Source organism: Lonchura striata, chromosome 7, assembly GCF_046129695.1.
Source record: "Lonchura striata isolate bLonStr1 chromosome 7, bLonStr1.mat, whole genome shotgun sequence".
Lineage (NCBI taxonomy): Eukaryota > Metazoa > Chordata > Aves > Passeriformes > Estrildidae > Lonchura > Lonchura striata.
This window is the reverse complement of record NC_134609.1, coordinates 39532207-39552628: the sequence shown is the minus strand read 5'-3', so window position 1 is coordinate 39552628 and position 20422 is coordinate 39532207. Positions and strand designations below refer to the sequence as shown.

Sequence of the window (20422 nt, the reverse complement as noted above, 5' to 3'; positions counted from 1 at the left end):
CTCTTTTTATTGTCTAGTGGTTTAGGTTTTTGTTAATCTCCTTTATTAGTTTGGTTTTTAAAGCTAACTTAGCAGAATGCTGGTTACTCTTTGAGTTAGTGTAGAGGTATGGTTTTAATTTTTAGCAGCTTTCAGGGTCTGTTGTATGGTTTGAAGTTTAGTAAGTTGGTTGGACTTCTTTTTCTAGTGGGTTTTGTGATTTGTTTTGTGGGTTTCTCTAGGGCTGTTTTTTATTTTTGTTTCATTTTTGTGATGTGTCTCACTGACAACTGTTGGTGAAAAGAGTGTGGTGTGGGGTTGTTTTTGCTGGTAGGTAGTTCTATGGTGGTGTATTTTTAGTTTCTGTTGTTTGTTTTTGGGTTTCTTTTGTTAAAGTTTTCATTTTGGGGTTAATTTGTAATTATTTTTAAGGTTTTAGGGCGATTGAGATTTTTTTTATATGGATGTCCTGTATGATAACAGTTAATTTATTTGCTTTATGTGGCATTGATGGAAGGGTAGAGGACATTTTTGTATAGAATGTGTATTTTAATCATAGTACTAAAATAATACCATGGTAAGAGGGGCTGTGTTTTATTGTTTGTTTTTGAGGTGGTTTGGCATTTTCTTCTAAGTTGGGTTTTTTTTTTGTTGGCTCTTTGAGCCATTCTGGCTGTTTTTGATTAAATTGGTGGGACTTTGATGCTTTTTGATTTTGCTTTCTTTTTTTTTTTTTTTTTGTGGTGTAATAGTCTTTTAGAAGAATTTGGATGATTTTAAAAATATTTTTGTTATACTTTTCATCTAATGTTGTTGGATTATTACAGGTGTTTTGGAGCTTTATTTTTTTGAAGTTTCATTTGGATGAATTTATGCTGGATGGTAGGACTGTGTTTTTATTTTTGGGGCAGTTGGTTGTAGATGTATTGTATGTTTTTCAAGTGAAGGTAAATCGAGGTTTGTATTTGGTTGTTAGAGGAATGGAGAAAAATGTTTTGGTGATGTTAACAGTGGTGTGTTTTTTTGGGGTTTTTGATTTATAGTAAGTCTGGTACAGTAGTGTTTAATGGTGGAGTTCTTTAAGGTATGATAGTTTATAGTTAATTCTTATTGGTTTTAGATTTGTGTGTAGGTTAGAGGAGGTTATTGAAGGGTAAGTGGGTGTTTTAGATGAGTTTTAGTGTTTCAGTTTATAGAGCATTTTTTGGATGGGAGTTACAGTATTTTGAGTTGTTTGGTGTCACTGGTGATGTATTGTTGAGGTGGTAAGAAGTATTTGTTGGGTTTTTTTAAAGAAGGTTTATTGTAGATAGTTTTAGATAGTTGTGGTGGGTTGCTTGATTGTTTTATGTTTTTTAGCCTTTTTGTAGTTATTTGAAATATGTTAGAGTTTTTTGCGTTTATTGAAATACTTGATTTTGAGGAAGTTCCTGTTTAGAATGTATGAATTTTTCTTGGCTTAAAATAAAAAATTTATATTCTAGTTATAGTGAGGATTATTTTTTTTTTCTTTTCTTACTGCTATATTTTGTGATATTTGTGTTAGGTTAGTAGTAGGGATAGCTTTACTTTTACATGTTGAAATGAGGGTCGTGCGTACTGGTGTTCATAAAGGTTTAATATTTTTATGGTTCTGATGTGTTAGGTTAATTAATTTATAACGTTTACAAGACTTTTTTTTGTTTTTATTTCAATACAGGCAGGGTTTTCTTAGTTTTCGGGATTTGTTTGGCATAGATTTTAGAGGCGTAATTGAGGGGATAGGACAGGGTGTCTCTGTTAATCTATTTGGCAATTTGTATACTGGGTAAATAAAATTAATATTTTGGTAGGATTTTGGGGTTTTGTTAGTTTAATTACTTATGAATTTGTGTGCCTGCAGCTGTAGTGTCTCTGCTGCAAGTCTCAGTATCCATTCATGTTTGTGTGCGTCAGGCAGTCCATTCGTGTACCAGCGAGTCCCCCCTGCAAGCGGCCACAGAGCCGCTCCTTCGCTCTCCCAGGAATTCGGGGAGCGGCACACGGCTCTGCGACGAAGCCTTGATCTTTGTCACTTGGAGGTGGCACCAGGGAGCCTCAGGAGCGGCCGAGGAGTTGCTGTAAGTCAGGGAACTACTAGTGAGGGGGACCAGGGTCCACTCGAGTTTTGGGAACGCCACCTCACCTCGCCTGCTCTTCAGCCAGGCAGACCCTGCCAGGAGGGCGTGGGCGAAGCGTGCGGCCCGAGGAGCCCGGCGTTCTCAGGAGAAAAATGGTGAGCAGAGAATTGTTGAGTTGTGGCTGCTGTGCGGCTGAGATCGTGCAGTGATGTTTGGTGTTCTCGATTGTAGCTGAGCACGGGACCACAGCCCGGTGACCATAGGACATTCCCCGCTGGCGAGGCAGCCTCCATTGCCAGGCGACGTGGATTCTCATGCCCAGATGCCCGAGAGATAAGTGGAGGGCTAAGGCCCACAGAGGGGGTGAAAGCGGGGTGCTGGGAGGGCATTTTGAATGAGCTTTGGGGGTGGGGATGTGCAAGAAGTGTCCCCTTAGATCAGCTAAAGGGAAAGTGTCTGTTTTGATCACAGTGCTGAGGTGCTCAGGGCAGAGCAGTTCTGGTGTGTGTCCTGTCACTTGTCTCTGGTGCACTCTGTGTTCTTTGGGTCTCTCAGCTCTTTCTTCTCCTCAAAAGCTCTCTCTCCCTGTCCTGTGTCACGGGTGTCTGCATGTATTTGTCCCACAACTGCTCTGCCCTGCTGCATAGCCTGTAATAGCACAAGTCCTGGGGACTTGAAATTTGTCATTTGCAGGGTGTAGTTGGGCTCTAGATTGTATGGGGAGATTGACATAACATGTTTGGTGATGCTAAGTTGTCCTGCAGCTGTTTGACACTAGTCCTAACTTCCTTTCAGATGCTGACAACTCCAATCAGTGGCAGAGAGCCCCAGTCCTGGGTGAGGGTGTTGCCATGATCAGGTCAGTCATTGTTTGCATTTGCAGGGGCAGCCTGAATGGTGACCATGTTACAGCAGTGTTCTTTGCCTTTATTTTTAGGTGGTCCAGGCAGATAGCAGCAGTCAAGGCCAAGTGTGCCAGGTGAGCAATGGACCAAAGGAGTTTTTTGCTCAGCTTTTAGTTTTTGGTGGAACTGTAAGCATCCACTGTTGTTTGTGTGCTTTAGGGAATCCACTCAGAGTACTTATACCTCTGTCTCCAACTGGCTGATGGACCGGGTTTCATGCACGTGTGGTCTTCCCAGAAGCATTACAGGACCCTGTGACAGAGCCTTCCAATTTTGCATTTCAAGGTCCCCTCCTGGTAACCCACAGGAATGGGCAAGGAGTTGTCGTGAGGCTGGGAAGAGGAGCGAGGGTACCCTCAAGTTGCAGCAATGCCATGTCACCTTGTCTGCCCTTAACCTAGGTGTGCCTTGAGATGACGGTGTCAGAATCCAAGCGCGCCTGAGGTGTGTGGCCCAAGACTTCTTGGGAGACGGTGAGTAGCAGAATTGTCAGGTTCTGGCCCATGTGCTGTTAAGGTAGTGCGCTGACGTTTGGTTTTCTTTCTCTTGGCAGAGCAAGAGATAACAGCCTGATGACAACTGGAACTTCCCAGACAGGCAGGAGGCCTCGTTCTGCACCTGATGGGGATTTGCATCCCCAGATATGTGCAAGATAAGTGGAGAGCTACAACCCACAGAGGGGATGGAAGAGGTGCTGGGTTGGGACTCCCCAGGAGGGGTTTTTGAGTCAGTTTTGGAGATGGGGATGTTCAAGAAGTGTCTCTTAAGGCCACCTAAAGGGAAAGTGTCTGTTTTGATCAAAGTGCTGAGGTGCTCAGGGCAGAGCAGTTCTGGTGTGTGTCCTGTCACTTGTCTCTGGTGCACTCTGTGTTCTTTGGGTCTCTCGGTCCTTTCTTCTCCTCAAAAGCTCTCTCTCCCTGTCCTGTGTCACGGGTGTCTGCACGTATTTGTCCCACAACTGCTCTGCCCTGCTGCATAGCCTGTAATAGCACAAGTCCTGGGGACTTGAAATTTGTCATTTGCAGGGTGTAGTTGGGCTCTAGATTGTATTAGGAGATTGCCTTAATATGTTTGGTGATGCTAAGTTGTCCTGCAGCCATTTGATACTAGTCCTAACTTCCTTTCAAGATGCTGACGACTCCAATCAGTGGCAGAGAGCCCCAGTCCTGGGTGAGGGTGTTGCCATGATCAGGTCAGTCGTTGTTTGCATTTGCAGGGGCAGCCTAAAGGGTGACTGTGTTACAGCAGTGTTCTTTGCCTTTATTTTTAGGAGGTCCAGACAGTTAGCAGCAGTCAAGGCCAAGTGTCCAAGGTGAGCAGTGGACAGAAACAGTTGGTTTTGCTCAGGTCTCAATTTTTGGTGCAATTCTAAGCATTTATTCTTGATTTTGTGCTTTAGGGAATCAACTCCGAGTGCGCATACCTCCGTTACCAACTGGCTGATGGACCAGGTTTCATGCCCTTGTGATCTCGCTGGAAGCATTACAGGACCCTGTGATGGAGCCTTCCAATCCTGCATTTCAAGGTCCCATCCTGGTAGCCCTGAGGGAATGGCCAAGGTGTTGTGGTGAGTCAGGGAGGGATCAAATTCCACTCGTGTTTCAGCAGTGCCATGTTGCCTTGTCTCCACTTAACCTAGGTGTCCCCTGCGATGACGGTGTCAGAATCCAAGCACGCCCAAAGCGTGAGGGCCAAGAACCCGAGCATTCTGAGGAGGATGGTGAGTAGCAGATTTACCAGGTTTTGGCTGATGTGCTGTTCAGATTGTGCACTGATGTTTAGTTTTCTTTCCCTTGGCAGACCAAGAGGTGACAGCTGGAACTTACCAGACAGGGAGATGGCGTTCTTCTGCACCCAACAGGGATTTGCATCCCCAGATATGTGCAAGATAAGTGGAGGGTTATGACCCACAGAGGGGCGTGATAAGCGAGGTGCCAGGTTGGGACTCCCCAGGAGGGGTTTTTGAGTCAGTTTGGAATTGGGGACGTCCAAGAAGTGTCTCCTTAGACCATCTAAAGGCGAAAAGTGTCTGTTTTGACCTTAGTGCTGAGGCATGCAGGGCAGAGCAGTTCCAATGAGTGTCCTGTCACATGTCTCTGGTGCACTCTGTGTTGTTTGGGTCTCTCGGTCCTTGCAGATATTCTTCTCATCAAGAGCTCTCTCTCCCTGTCCTGTCCCCTGGTTTGTCACATCCTGTCCTGTGTCACAGGTGTCTGCACGTATTTGTCCCACAACTGCTCTGCCCTGCTGCATAGCCTGTAATAGCACAAGTCCTGGGGACTTGAAATTTGTCATTTGCAGGGTGTAGTTGGGCTCTAGATTGTATTAGGAGATTGCCTTAATATGTTTGGTGCTGTTAAGTTGTCCTGCAGCTGTTTGACACTAGTCCTAACTTCCTTTCAGATGCAGACAGTTCAGGTCAGTGGCAGAGGGCCCCATTGTTGCGTGAGGATTTTCCCATGATCAGGTCAGTCATTGTTTGCATTTGCAGGGGCAGCCTGAATGGTGACCATGTTACAGCAGTGTTCTTTGCCTTTATTTTTAGGTGGTCCAGGCAGATAGCAGCAGTCAAGGCCAAGTGTGCCAGGTGAGCAATGGACCAAAGGAGTTTTTTGCTCAGCTTTTAGTTTTTGGTGGAACTGTAAGCATCCACTGTTGTTTGTGTGCTTTAGGGAATCCACTCAGAGTACTTATACCTCTGTCTCCAACAGCTGATGGACCGGGTTTCATGCACGTGTGGTCTTGCCAGAAGCATTACAGGACCCTGTGACAGAGCTTTCCAATTCTGCATTTCAAGGACCCTTCCTGGTAACCCACAGGAATGGGCAAGGAGTTGTGGTGAGGCAGGGAAGAGGAGCGAGGGTACCCTCAAGTTGCAGCAGTGCCATGTCACCTTGTCTGCCCTTAACCTAGGTGTGCCTTGAGATGACGGTGTCAGAATCCGAGCGCGCCTGAGGTGTGTGGCCCAAGACTTCTTAGGAGACGGTGAGTAGCAGAATTGTCAGGTTCTGGCCCATGTGCTGTTAAGGTAGTGCGCTGACGTTTGGTTTTCTTTCTCTTGGCAGAGCAAGAGATAACAGCCTGATGACAACTGGAACTTCCCAGACAGGCAGGAGGCCTCGTTCTGCACCTGATGGGGATTTGCATCCCCAGATATGTGCAAGATAAGTGGAGAGCTACAACCCACAGAGGGGATGGAAGAGGTGCTGGGTTGGGACTCCCCAGGAGGGGTTTTTGAGTCAGTTTTGGAGATGGGGATGTTCAAGAAGTGTCTCCTAAGGCCACCTAAAGGGAAAGTGTCTGTTTTGATCAAAGTGCTGAGGTGCTCAGGGCAGAGCAGTTCTGGTGTGTGTCCTGTCACTTGTCTCTGGTGCACTCTGTGTTCTTTGGGTCTCTCAGCTCTTTCTTCTACTCAAAAGCTCTCTCTCCCTGTCCTGTGTCACGGGTCTCTGCACGTATTTGTCCCACAACTGCTCTGCCCTGCTGCATAGCCTGTAATAGCACAAGTCCTGGGGACTTGAAATTTGTCATTTGCAGGGTGTAGTTGGGCTCTAGATTGTATTAGGAGATTGTCTTAATATGTTTGGTGCTGTTAAGTTGTCCTGCAGCTGTTTGACACTAGTCCTAACTTCCTTTCAGATGCAGACAATTCAGGTCAGTGGCAGAGGGCCCCATTGTTGTGTGAGGATTTTCCCATGATCAGGTCAGTCATTGTTTGCATTTGCAGGGGCAGTCTAAATGGTGACCATGTTACAGCAGTGTTCTTTGCCGTTATTTTTAGGAGGTCCAGACAGATAGCAGCAGTCAAGGCCCTGTGTGCCAGGTGAGCAGTGGACAGAAGCAGTTGTTCTTGCTCAGGTTTCAGGTTTCGGTGCAATTCTAAGCATCCACTGTTGTTTGTGTGCTTTAGGGAATCCACTCAGGATATGCCAAGCCCCTGTCACCAACAGCTGATGGCCTGGATTTCCTGTGCTTGTGAGCTCTCGGGAAGTATTGCAGGACTCTGAGATGAAGCCTTGAAATTTTGTATTTTAAGATTGCATCAGGGTTGCCTTTGGCAATGGCTGAGGAGTTGTGGTGAGACGCCGAGGTAGGGAGGGGGAGCCAAGGTCCACTCGTGTTTCAGCAATGCCTAGTCTCTTTGTCTCTTCTTAACCCTGGCAGACCCTGCGATGACGGTGGCAGCCTCTGAGCCTGGCCAAAATGTGCGGCCCGAGCGTTCTCAGGAGAATGGTGAGTAGCAGGATTGCTGGGTTTTGTCCATTGTGCAGCTAAGATCATGCAGTGATGTTTGGTGTTCTCGATTGTAGCTGAGCACGGGACCACAGCCCGGTGACCATAGGACATTCCCCGCTGGCGAGGCAGCCTCCATTGCCAGGCGACGTGGATTCTCATCCCCAGATGCCAGAGAGATAAGTGGAGGGCTAAGGCCCACAGAGGGGGTGAAAGCGGGGTGCTGGGAGGGCCTTTAGGATCAGCTTTTGGGGGTGGGGATGTGCAAGAAGTGTCCCCTTAGGCCAGCTAAAGGGAAAGTGACTGTTTTGATCACAGTGCTGAGGTGCTCAGGGCAGAGCAGTTCTGGTGTGTGTCCTGTCACTTGTCTCTGGTGCACTCTGTGTTCTTTGGGTCTCTCGGTCCTTTCTTCTCCTCAAAAGCTCTCTCTCCCTGTCCTGTGTCATGGGTGTCTGCACGTATTTGTCCCACAACTGCTCTGCCCTGCTGCATAGCCTGTAATAGCACAAGTCCTGGGGACTTGAAATTTGTCATTTGCAGGGTGTAGTTGGGCTCTAGATTGTATGGGGAGATTGACATAACATGTTTGGTGATGCTAAATTGTCTTGCAGCCGTTTGACACTAGTCCTAACTTAATTTCAGATGCTGACGGTTCAAATCTGTGGCAGAGAGCACTAGTCCTGGGGGAGGGTTTTCTTGTATCTTGTATCTCTGTCGGCTTACGTTGTATGCACTTATGTTGCACCTATCTGTGTCGGCTTCTAATGTATGTGTGTATGTTGCGCCTACCTGTGTTGCCTTATGTTGTTTGTGCTTATACTGTATGTACCTACGTTGCCTTATGTTGTTTGTGCTTATACTGTATGTACCTACGTTGCCTTATGTTGTTTGTGCTTATACTGTATGTACCTACGTTGGCTTATGTTGTTTGTGCTTACACTGTATGTACCTACGTTGCCTTATGTTATATGCACCTCTGTTGTGGCAATTATGATCGGAGCTGCCTTGCCCGGGCACGTAGTCACACTCAGGTAGAGCAGTTATAAAGCTTTGCCGTTCATCTGTTCTCTACGGGGTTTGGGGTACAACCCTGATGGGCCCAGAGTTGGTATATCTCCTAGCTCTCAGATAGTCAGTCACTGACCGCCTCCCCTTGTCTCGTAGGTCCCCGGGTCCCTACAGAATTTCCTGGAATCTACCATTTGACATGGAGGTCCTGCGGTCAGAAGAAGCGTTTAAGCATATTCTTCAGTGCAGCGTTTCACGTAAGGGTGGCAGCCAGCGTGTCAGCAGAAGAATGTGTGAGAGTGTGACTGTCTGTGTCTGTCTGTGAGAGTTTGTGTGTGCTTGTGTCTGCAGCTGTGTGTGTGTGTGTGTGTGGAGCAGTTCCAACCTTGTGTGTATGGCCTTTGCCTTTCCGGGGGGGTTTTCATCAGGCAGGAGGATTTTTTGGGAGTCTCCGGAGCGAGTTGCCGTGAATGTGAGTTTGTGCGTAACGCGAAGGGGGCGTGCACGTCGGCGGAGCGTTTTGCGCCGTTTTTGTTCCGGGTGCGTCATAACAATAAAAGCGTTGTGGACTTTTCTGAAATGGAGACACGGTTATATTGTGTCAATATGTATTTGGCTTGTAATACATTATATTGTTCTGTCTTTGCAGTTGTTCCTGTCTATTGATGTATTTTGCTGTATGTAAATTGGACTTGTACTTGTGTGCCTAGGTATGATGTATTCTTTGTTTTATTTGTCTCTGTACTTGCATTTGTATACGTTGTTTCCCTGTGTATTGCTGAAGTTTAAATTAAGGGAATAAAGATTAATCAGCCCTAATAATGATGCCTCTTACCCTCTGTCCTGCCCACCATTCATCTCTTGTCTTTCTTTGGTGTGGTTGAGTCGTATCATTCTCACCCTTTTTCTCCCTTTGCCTCTTACTTTCCTCTTTAGTCTATTCCTCACTTTATCCTTCCATGTGTAACTCTTTGTCTCTGGCTGTGTTTTCCTTTGTTTCCATTTCTAACACATCTCTATGTTTCTCTAACCCTATTTCCTTCTCACCCTGTCTATTTTCTTCCATTCCTCTACATGTATTTCCCCATGTCTCTTTGTCTCTTTCAATCTAGGTTTCACTATGTTTTCTTCTTTTTTTTCCTCTTTGTCAGCCTTTGTCTTTCTAACACTTGCTATCATTGTCTTTGTCTCTGACCCTTTTTCCTTTTCTGTCCAACTTCAACTTTTTTGTCTAACTCTCTATTTCTTTCTCTCTTGAACCCTACCTTGTGTTCAGTCTCTCCATTTGTTTTCCTGTAGGTTTTCAGCTCTATTTCTTCTTTTTCTTGTCTCTCTATTTCCTTTTCTCTTTCATTTCAAGTGCTTCCTTTTCTGTTTGTCTTTCACTCTTTTTCTCTTTACCCCTCCTTTCTTTCCTCTTTCTCTGCCTTTCTCTTTCTAATCTGACTTTTTTGGTTTTTCTTTTTATCTCTGACTCTTATTTTTCTTGCTTTGTTTTCTTTCTTCTTCTCACTCTCTCCTCTTCCTTTTCTTCTCAGTTTTTCTTCTCGCTCTCTCCTCTTTCTTCTCGCTCTCTTCTCTTTCTTCTCACTCTCTTCTTTCTTCTTCTTCTCCCTCCCTCCTCTTTTCCTTCCTCTTACTCTCTCCTCCTCACTCTCTCCTCTTTTTCTTCCTCTTACGCTCTCCTCCTCTCTCCTCTTCTTCTTCCTCTTAGGCTAAATACTTATATCAGACATTTTAAACAGCTCTTTTATACAGAAGTGAATACATTAAAAGAGAAAGGGAAAGAAAATAACTGGTAATATATTTCAAAAGTCAAACCAGTATTTAATTTCTGCATCAAGTATTGCAATCAAAGACACCTAAAAGATTCACCTTTCCATAAAATCAAGGTTTTAGTTATTGAGATGGTGGTTTACTTATTTAGGTGGTTGTTTTTTGTCCTTCTAACAGCTTGTATTTTTAACTGTTTAGTCCATCAGCAGACAGACACCCTGTCCATCTTAACATAGGCTAAAATGGCCATAAAAATAGTGCAGGTGATGACATTGGTTAGCAAACTTTTCTTCTTCATCATCATCATCTCACATTAACATAGAGAGACGAAAGGCACAAGGAATTCAAATTATTAGCTTTGAGAACTGAAATAAAAATCTTCTTTCCACAATTAGCCTACATATAGTGGCATTAGAAATACCACTTTAAGTTCTGAAAGTACTGGAAGGAATTTATACCCAAAGGATCCTAATTCTTTGGTAAGTCAAAGCTGCCATTTGTACCTGTGAACACTATCACTTGGAGAAAATGCAACACTTAGGAAGAGTTTTAATTGTTTTTTTCATTACTTGACTGTGTCATTTTTTCTGAAGTTTTTACAGCTTCTTGCATTCAAATGAAGGAAGATTAAGGCTGGATGGTTAAGATTGTAATGCAGCATTTCAAAGTAATATTTGTGAAGATGTACTAGAAACTGCATTGCTTAGAAACCTATTATTTCAGTAATCCTTTCTCAGAACTTCACAAAGGTCCTTTTATTGTGTCTCTGATAAATAAAATGTGATTTCTATTTAGAAAGAATTAAGGTAGTGAAGACTAACTAGAGAAGAACATGCAACCTTATAGATACTGAGGCAAAAAATAAAGCAAAATGGTTAGTTGCTGGTTCCAACTGGTATTTTTAAGTCTGTATGGCTAAGCATCTCTATCTTAAATTTGTGATCTTTCTGCAATTTTGTATTTATGGGGCTTATGCCTGTTCAGAGTAATTAGTGTCATTTACATTAGAACAAATACTGAAATACAAAAAATGAAAAGTTATTGGCAAATGGGATACAGAGTAGCAAATCTGGAAATTAGACGCTGCTGATATTTATCTGTAATGAAATTTGGCATAGGACCAGCAATAGCCAGAAGTAGGTAGAATATCCTGTGATACAGCATCTGAAATTCATCAAAAGCCCCCCTCCAAATTACCTTCGGTATTGTAAAAGTTTCCATTCTTTTTATTATTTGTACTTTATTAGAGGCATCTTGTCAGTACTACTTTTTCTTAGCCTTATCCGGAGATGCTTTCTTATGTCTGACTCCTGAAAGTCTCTGTGCAGAACCAGAGTTCTGCAGAGCTTTTCCCCCTGTATTCCTTCCCTTTTCTGTCTTCCCAAAAGCTTTTGGGATTTTGGCTTTTACACCATAATTTACTTAATTGCCTTTTCGTGTCAGATAATTCTTATGTATATAAAATCTCATTTTTAACTACCTGCTTGGTATTGCTACAACATCAAAGAACTTATAAAATTATTCTTTGGTCTCTTATTAGATTTTTTGCTTTGTCCTTACAGAATCTTCTCTGATAAATAGAAGTGGTAGTGCTTTTTATTTACTGCCTTAATTTCCTGTAATAAAAAAACACTCTATGTTCATTAATCATTCAACGACAAAGGATATTCTGTATTGGAGCCAAAATTGTATACGTTTCTAAGCAACTACAGCATTTTGCTTTATTTTCTTAAATCTGTTTCAGAGCTTTGATCAAATTGCACTCTCCAATTGTTTTCCAAAGGGTGTAATAAGAGAAAAAAAATAACCATTTTTATAACGAAATTTCAAGCCAATAAAATCCTTAAAGTAAATTTGATTCTGTAAATGAGGACTAGGAAGAGGAAGGTCATAAGAAGTTGCATCATCTGAGTTTAACCATCCCCTTAGCACACTGATCTAAAACAGGAAAAGCGTATGAAAAACTGCAGAGGTGTCTTCTGAGAAGGTATATGCACATTTCACATACTTCTTGTTCTGTATCTTTCTTCTAAACAGTGATTAAAGCAGCTCCCAGTACAGATCTGTAACAAATTCATGAGCAAATCTGATAAAACGTGTCTTTGAGTAAACTGTGAACCTAACCTGACAACTAAGATAACTAGTTTGTCAGTTGATCTAACCACACCATTCTTTTCTCCTGTATCTGGTTTCTTTTCTTCAGAATTAACCCAGTACTTTCTCTCCCATCGTGCTTTACAAACAACCTCCCTATCTGCTTTTTGTGCCCTATGAAGCCAAGAGGAGCAGTGATGCACAGGAACACTGAAACTCCAATGTCTGGTCAACTAAATCTGGATGATGCTCTTTAGGAGCAGCAGAATGATTTTCTAACTGCAAAAACTGTTATAATACCACTTATTTAAACTTGATTTCCTGTTCACTTGTGAATTGATTATTTGACCTTAAATTGTTATGGTTTTTTTGACCATAAAGCCAGTTCTGATTTGCTGAGTTGATGCAGTAGAAAATACTTATATTTACATGGTTCAGCTGTTCGCAGGTAAAGTTGCATGATTCAATAGCCACTGGACATGCTGAGTTCTGACTGGCGTGTTAAAATTTTTCTAATATGTGGGAACTCAAAATGTCTCTCAGACATTTTTAGAGGTTCCAGGCCTTGGTCAGAGGCATTCTAGACCCTGGCAGACAGCTGAAAAACAGCTGTGATTTTGAGTTTGAGCCATGGAATGAATTGCCAACTTTGGAGGTGGAACAAGCAATCACAAAAGGTTAGATAGTATAGTAAAAGTAGTTACAAAGTAGAGGGGAAATTTTTTTAGTATTGTACAGGGGGGTTTTAACACATGTACATGGGGGTCAGAAGTTCTAAGATGGAGGAAAGTGGGCTGATCCTGTTCTTCCTCCTTCTTTTTCCTTACCTCCATGTTCTTGGTGATGTTGGCACTCACAGATTGGTTTAGAGTAGAAAAACACTTGGCAACGTAGGTAGTAGGTATTGGGGAATAATTATAAACGTGTTATACGTAATATATCTTATAAAAGATAGCAGCAGCCCTGGGCGGAGAGGGAGACGAAGAAGGCAGCAGATCGAGAGGATGTCAGGGGGTGTGTGTGCCTCTACCCAGGCCGCTGATCAAAGAGCCGCAGTCCAAGAACATAATCTGTTAGATAACTAGCGATAAACTGCCTTGAGACCGAACAGCTAAAGCCTGCGGAGTTTTTCTTTGGAAGCACGGGTTGGAGGAGGAATTTCACCACCACATGAGACCCCAGAGCAAGGCCGGGGTTCTCACAGTAATAAAGATGCACCCTTTGTTTATCCACCTTTGTCATTTATACATCCAGCTGTGAAGCTCTCCAGCTTTGCAGTGCTGTTTACTAGGACAATTGAATACCATAACTTCCCAAATTTTGTGTACGTGACCAATCAATATGCAGATTTTATAGCCATAATTTCACACACAGACAATTTGTTAATCGGGCTGCATGCTAAGCTGAGGAAAGCAACACAGCAAATAGTTTTTGCTTTTTGATAGTTTCTGCCATGTCGAGCTCTCAGTCTGTCCATTGGTAATGATTGTACCTCTCATGGGAGGAAATCTGACGGACAAACATACAAAACAATCCACTATTTGGCATAGAGGGAACTAACAACAATAACAGAAGTTTAATATTTTGCTTTCTTTGTCACCTAAGGGGGTGGAAGGTATTCTAGTTCATTGAGTTTATATTCTGCCACTGATCTTTAGCTGAGGGACACAAAGATATATGTGTTATGCGTGTTTGCATATTTATGTGTTTATATATGCATGTAGATATAGACATATAAAAACACATAAATACACACAGGTGGGGGTGTATGTATATGTATGTTTTATATATATATGCCTGAGGTCATATGTGTGTGGGATTCAGTTTGTGTTCTGTTAAACCCAGCCCTCTCTGTGTGTGTGTGTTTGCACCTCGTCCACAGGAGCTGGTTACAGTCCTGGCCATTGAACTGTTGTTGTTTTCAAGCTGTAATTTATTTGGTAATGATATACAATGTTTCACAGTGATAAGGAGTCAATAATGAATATGTTATGCTTTAACATCATAAAGACATCCTTAGGAAAAAGTCCCTGTCTTTCTCCAACAGTGATCCATATGGTGTGCTACTAAAAGGAGAAGATCTCTGAGTGAACAAATGTGAAATAGTACAGATTTAATCTTTATTGCTCTTTTCCTATCAAGATAGCCTTTGTTGTCTGGCCTGTGAAGACACTGCAAGACTACTCACTCATACAGCATTGTGTTATTGTTCACTTTTATTTTCTCTAAAGCAGACCGGGGTTGTTTTTTTCTTTTTCCTTTGCATATGTCTTAAGAAGTTGACCTTTAGCTTTACTAATGCAATTAATAGTTTTTGCTTCCTATCTCCTATAAATGATGTTGGTGAAATAGGTCACCTGATTTCATGTTCTAGTAGGTACAGTCAGAGAAAATTCTGGATATGTAAATTATCATATTTAATTAGCATTATTTCTATCCTCTTTATTACACATTTTGCAATACTATTGATTGTTGGACCTAGAGTATCTTTTGTCCTCAAGCCACACACCTAGAAGTCACCTAAATCTTCATTTTTTCTGAGGATAATTCAGCTTGGAATATTTTTTTTTAAATCTAGATTAAGAGTAAATAATTTAAATGGAAGTTTTGACAGGACCACACGTATAAGGTTTTGAAGTATTTCAAGACTACGAAAAATTGCTACCCTGTCATCTGACTTTTTAGTCTTTATCTAAGACATAAACCACGTGTTTGTTTGATGTTTGATTTTTTGTCATAAAAGGAGTAGGTGCTTTATCAATAGACTTTATTTTAATCAATACTGCCTTGATTATTCCCTACATGAATCCAATTTTTATTTCTACTGTCTAGAGTGGGAAAATATGAGAAAGAGTTCCCCACATCAAATCCATCTGCATCATCTCAGAGGCTGCCTTCAGTAGCTTAAACATGACTAAACCCCTCCCACTGTTACACTGGAGTCTTGCTGACTCAAAACTTTAAAAAAACCTTGTAGTTTTCACTCCATTTAAATGTGTCACTTTTAATAGCAAAACAAGTAGAGAAATTCCAATGTGAACTCATTTTAGAGCAATGACCAAGTATTATGAATATTTGACTGTATTTAATCTTTCAGCTCCTTTTCTTATTGCATCCTTAATCCTACTCCTGAAGGGACTTGGATTTAAATACAGTAGAATTTCCAGTGTTGAGCAAATCTCTGGTTTCATACCTGAAGATCTCCTTAGTTCAAAAATCCACTTTGTAATTAATTTTATTTATGCTGTGCAACTCTGCTTTCCCAGATATTAAAAAGCATATTGGCAAAGAATATGACATTATTTCTTGAATAAAATGACAGGAAGTAATGCAGCAAGATTTTCTGCCTTGAGAGTCACCTGACTTCTCCATTCAGTGACTTTATATTCCTATTCAGGGATTATTATACCTAAGAGATCCAGAGTATAGCCAAGAGAATAGTAATAGAGAAGTTCTAACTGTAATGCTGATTTTCTACTGTTTGTTACTATTTCCTCACCCATAAAAGGCACTTGTAATTAATTTTCTGTTCCCTAGGACCACCTGTAGAAGTAAACTTCACTATTGGTGATGAGATTTAAACACGAAGAAAAAAAGCTGGGTAAGTATGAAGTTGTTAAACTCGCTGTCACAAGACTGTATTGTTGAAGACTGTTACAGGGATGATGGGAGTCTGGGATAAGTTTAGCTATGAAAACTTAGTTCCATTTCATTAAGTAGGCTTAAAAGAAGACCCAAATTGGGTTGGTTTTTTGCTGTTGTTGTTGGGGTTTTTTTGGTATTTTGGGTTTTTTTGGCTTTTTTTTTTTTTTTTGAAAACTGAATATTTTTGGAAAAAATATGAAGTAGTTATCTCTGACATTTCTATTGACAGGTTGCCAAGACATGTCTGGGGAATCGTAATGATTCAGCATCTCGTTTGGAAGCAGCAGAAACAGAGACAAGCTTTCAGGTATTCTCTTCCAGAGTAATTTTTGGGGTTTTACTAAAAAGTCTCATGCGATTCAGTTACTTAAAGTATACTTACACATTCTTCACCAAGTTCTGTCTCAAAAGAGAAGACTACTTAATTCAGACTTTGACTGTGTCTGATTGCAATTGATCTGTTCAAAATGATTTCTGGCTGGTAACAACTTGCAAACTATGAAATATTTGGAAAGCTGGTAGTCAAATGAATTAGTAGTCAAATTACTTAATTTGACAGTGTGATGTGTATAGCCCTGGAAGCAGGAGTAAGGAGAGTTATCCAAAATAATTAAATATTAAATACCTATGTGGTTGTTTTCATACATATATACATAAAATATGCAGTGATATGAAGCTGTATGTAGCATCAGACTTGTATGGTTTTGCACTGTGAAGGTTGTTAATGATGCTTTCTTAGAGATCAGGACCCTTTTCTAGGGACAATTCCATTGCCATGGAATTTTAGCAGACTTTTTTATTTCTGTTTATGTATATATGTATTCTATACACCATGTTTTTACCTTTACAGAAGTTTCACAGCCCTCCATGGACTAAACCTGAAGATGAAAAATCACCTGAAAAAAAAGAGAAAAAATACGAAGAATCAGTTAGTACACCAGAATAAAAACTCTAAATGCTACTAACCTACATTGAAAAATGCCAATCACTTCTGTTTTCATGTTCTGCTAGCACAAAGGCATGAAATGTCCCAGGTTTCTAAAGCATGCGTTTTTCACTATTCTATGAATGTCTGTAAATTAGTCTATAACAGACCATTTAGTACCTTCCAGCAATAATCCAAAATTGATGTTTGAAGAAGTGCTTTGTAAAGCAGTCCAGTTTTTGAACTCTTGTTCTACCTTATCAGTAATTGTATACTATAAATTACCTGTTTTGTAAACAACAGTCATTCTCAAGTATATTTCTCACTGTTTTATTTCATGTAATTTTGTGGCAGATTCGGTTCTAATATTAAGAGGCAGTCAATGTGGAGGGGGGGAAGATATCTGTGTAACCATATTTGAAGTACAATCCTTAAGTGCAACTGCAAAAAGACAGCTGTGTGTGTGGGGGGGTCCATGTATGCTTACCTTTTAGTAATTCCATCTCAAATCTACTTACTTACACAATAAAATATGCTTATTGTGTTCTTTCTTTCCTCAGTGCTATCTTAACTAGTTCATTTTTGAACACTGAAAAGCTGACAGAATTGGATTTTAAGGGATGGAGATGGAGAGAATCATTACTTTAAGGATTCAAGAAAAAAAATGTGCAGGTGGTACTGAGTTACAGTGTCATAGCTTGGATGGCAGCCGTGGGAAGTCGGTTTCATCCCTTGTGTTTGTGCTGATCTCGACGGGATGGAATACACTTCCAAGGGGAAAGCCCTGTTTGGTCCACTACAGTTGGCCTTTGATCACTCCATCGGGGAGGATTGATTGGAATCAGCTCTGTCACTCATGGATTCTTTTCGTTTCTCCTTAGTCACACTCTATGACAAGAAAGCAGAAAAGAAAGGGAGAAGAGAGAATGTTTTTCTTTTTTGGGTGCATGTCATTATTGGTCTAATTTAAGAATTCATATGCCATATCTTTTTGAGATGCAAATCTTTCAGGAATGGATGCAATGCTATCTATCCCTAGCAAGAAGTGTCTTAAGCATTTGTAACTTGTAAACTTCCACCTTTGTCTTAATGCACACCTCAGCACATTTTCAACTAGATTTGAAGTAGTTATAATAATTTACTTTGTCTTGCTTTGTATCAGTTTAAAAGCAAATAGACAAATCTTTTATTTGACTTAGTGATGCTCTGTCTTCAGTTTTAGCATTTAAGACTTTACCTCTCCTTCAACAGTCTCCTTCAATACCTCCTTGTCCTTGCTGGTGTGAAAAATGCATATTTTATGATTGGCTTTTCGCAAAGGCTATAATGAATATTATAAGTGTAATGTTAGAAAGTTATGCTGTGTTCATTCGCTTAAGTAGTGTGTTAAATACAGTTTTAGGTTCTAACATAATGTTAAAATAGAGACTATGTAGGTGGGGAAGTTTTTTTTTTTAGGAATGAGATACTTACTTCAAAGAACACCTAAATCTTCCAAAGGAGAGGAATTTATGGCTTCTTATCAGAAGAAGCTAATTTCTTCAGGCCTTACTCGAAGACACCAAGGGATTAAAGGGAACAATTAACATACAACAAACAGAGTTTCTTGTTTAAAATAGAATGCATTCATGACCATAAAGGATATATAAATATGCAACAAGTATATTAGTTTAAGGGTGATTCCTTTATTCACAAGTCATGCTTTTCGTAACTTAATGTCCGAGAACATCCGGACGTCCGTAATTCTTTACTTTTTTTATTGTCTTGTAATTGTCCTAACTCTAAGCTTTAGTACTCTAATGATATTATTATTTTTATAGCCATTTTACTATTATTAAACTTTTAAAATTTTAAAAACCAAGCGATTAGCGTTTTTTTTCACACTGGTATGAGTAATCTTTCACCCTGACATTTTGTATGTGCTCCTCTACTCAAAGATAGATAGTTGCAGTTTCTCTGCCTCGAGAAAACACAATTTTAAAAACTAAAAAACCTCATGAGCTGACCAAATGATGACAAAGTACGGCTTAAGACTATCCATGTGAAGAGTCAAAAGACATGAAATCATGGCTACAAAGTTTATTTCTCTTGATTTCCTGATGCCCCTGGAATGATTTGGGCCTCAGGAGGCACCTGGGAGCCTCCGTTTGTGTCCTGGGCGGGGCCGTGGCTCTAAAAGGGGTAAAGGCTGGAGGAAGGGGGGTCCGGGGGGGAGAGGAGCAGGGGCTGGGATCGGCGGTGCCCTGGGCATTTGCATCTGGGAGCGGCCGCCGCTTTCCCGATGGGAGCCCTGGAAACGGAGCTCGGAGTCCGTGAGAGATGCGAACGCTGCAGCTGGAGCGCTGAGAATGGAGGCTCTGCCGAGAATGTCGTCTGGTGAGTCTCCCGATGTCCCGTAGCTAATGCTGTGCTGGCACCGAGTCGCCTCATTGCGATTTAAACTCTCTTGAAAGACGCTGAAATTACAAACTGGACTACAACATGCGCGCGGGGAGCTTCGTGTCCCTAAGGAAATGCTTTAGGGATGTGCAGCTTCTGAGCTGCAGCAACAATCCCCGCTCCCACAGAAACCTGCTGGGCCGTGGTTCTAGAGCAAGGGTGCCAGAAATGTGGCACCTTCAGTGCCACCCTAACAGGGATTTCCCTGGGAGCTCTCAGGCTCGGGAGGAAATGGTGTTCCTGCCCCTCTGGGAAAGCAGGGAGCGGGATCGGTGCTGCAGCTGTGTCTTTTTCCCGCTCTCCGCAGCTGTTCCAAGGATGCCCTGGAGTGCTCTGGCTCACGGCAGGATAATCGATCTGTGTGCCTGGGTGCGCAGCTGGGTCAGTCACTGGGCTCCCGTGGAACCCCTGAGGTTGGAAAAGCCCTTCGTGCTGCTGAAATGGCCCCAGGACAAACCTTCCCAAGCTGGAAGCAAAGCCAGGGGCAGGGAGGGAAATCCAAGAGGGTGGTGGGAAGGGCTTTCTCCCAGCTCTGGACGCCCTCAAGGTAGGGGTGATTTCTAAGTGTTGTTAAATGCTGCAGCAGCTCTGTCCCTACATGAGAGCTGCCTCAGCTTGGGCGAGCGTGAGGATGTCCAGCTCTTCCTCAGGGCTTGGAGCACGGCAGGGTGCAGAGCTCAGGTTAAATCTTGTTTAAACACTTTTAATATCAAAATGTATTAAAACAGAGACCGAGGAAATACCACACGGAAGTCTGTTGCAAGCATAGGTACCAGCTGCCTTTATTAAAGATCCACGTTGACAGATGTTTTGTCAGACCACTCTGAGGCCAGAATGTGTCCAAAAAGCTTCACTAACCCCTTGTTCTTCTGCTGGTAGGGCAGCGTCTGACCCCAGGTCTCGGGGGCTGCGTGGAGATTCCTCCCTGGAGCAGGTTCACCCCGTGAGGATGAGCCACAGAGGTTCAGTTCTTGGAGCAGGTGAGGATCTCTTTTACTTAGTAATTGCTTTTGCTGGTTTTAATGTCACAGCTCCGGTGTTCCTTCAGGCATTGTGCCCTGCAACAGCACTCGCAGCTCCTGTGCTGGGCAGGGAGCAGTTCTGCTGTGGGAAATGGACTTGCAGAAAATTGTCAGAGTTTGACAGGAGGTTTACATAGTATGTATCTGAATGGAAAATTTGAGATAAGAAACGCTGACTTAGAAATGCCATGGAATAGGACATTGAGAGAGATAAATCTTCCTCGCACAACGCACCAGTTTATCAGATTATGCCCTTTTCTGACCCAGAAATAAGGCAACTGAGAAGTGTTTTTAAAA

The 20422-nt window shown here is 42.0% G+C and overlaps 5 long non-coding RNA genes across 6 annotated transcripts; all 5 read left to right on the top strand.

Moving 5' to 3' along the window:
• The first annotated feature begins 2013 nt into the window (after nt 1-2013).
• Nucleotides 2014-2325, top strand: LOC144246587 (uncharacterized). The gene is made up of 3 exons (XR_013340243.1): nt 2014-2078; nt 2160-2233; nt 2310-2325. It is a non-coding gene; the product is annotated as an uncharacterized LOC144246587 (long non-coding RNA).
• A 1836-nt stretch (nt 2326-4161) lies between these two features.
• Nucleotides 4162-4529, top strand: LOC144246586 (uncharacterized). Its single transcript, XR_013340242.1, has 3 exons — nt 4162-4175; nt 4254-4295; nt 4383-4529. It is a non-coding gene; the product is annotated as an uncharacterized LOC144246586 (long non-coding RNA).
• Nucleotides 4530-5302: 773 nt separating this feature from the next.
• LOC144246585 (uncharacterized) lies at nt 5303-5754 on the top strand. The gene is made up of 3 exons (XR_013340241.1): nt 5303-5450; nt 5529-5570; nt 5695-5754. It is a non-coding gene; the product is annotated as an uncharacterized LOC144246585 (long non-coding RNA).
• Nucleotides 5755-6172: 418 nt separating this feature from the next.
• Nucleotides 6173-6987, top strand: LOC144246584 (uncharacterized). The gene is made up of 4 exons (XR_013340240.1): nt 6173-6186; nt 6623-6686; nt 6765-6806; nt 6894-6987. It is a non-coding gene; the product is annotated as an uncharacterized LOC144246584 (long non-coding RNA).
• A 1655-nt stretch (nt 6988-8642) lies between these two features.
• Nucleotides 8643-18525, top strand: LOC144246639 (uncharacterized). 2 transcript variants are annotated; one of them, XR_013340303.1, is made up of 5 exons: nt 8643-8934; nt 15632-15695; nt 15969-16046; nt 16590-16773; nt 17225-18525. It is a non-coding gene; the product is annotated as an uncharacterized LOC144246639 (long non-coding RNA). The 2 variants fall into 2 exon arrangements; XR_013340302.1 differs by having other exon boundaries at nt 16590-18525.
• The last annotated feature ends 1897 nt before the right edge of the window (nt 18526-20422 follow it).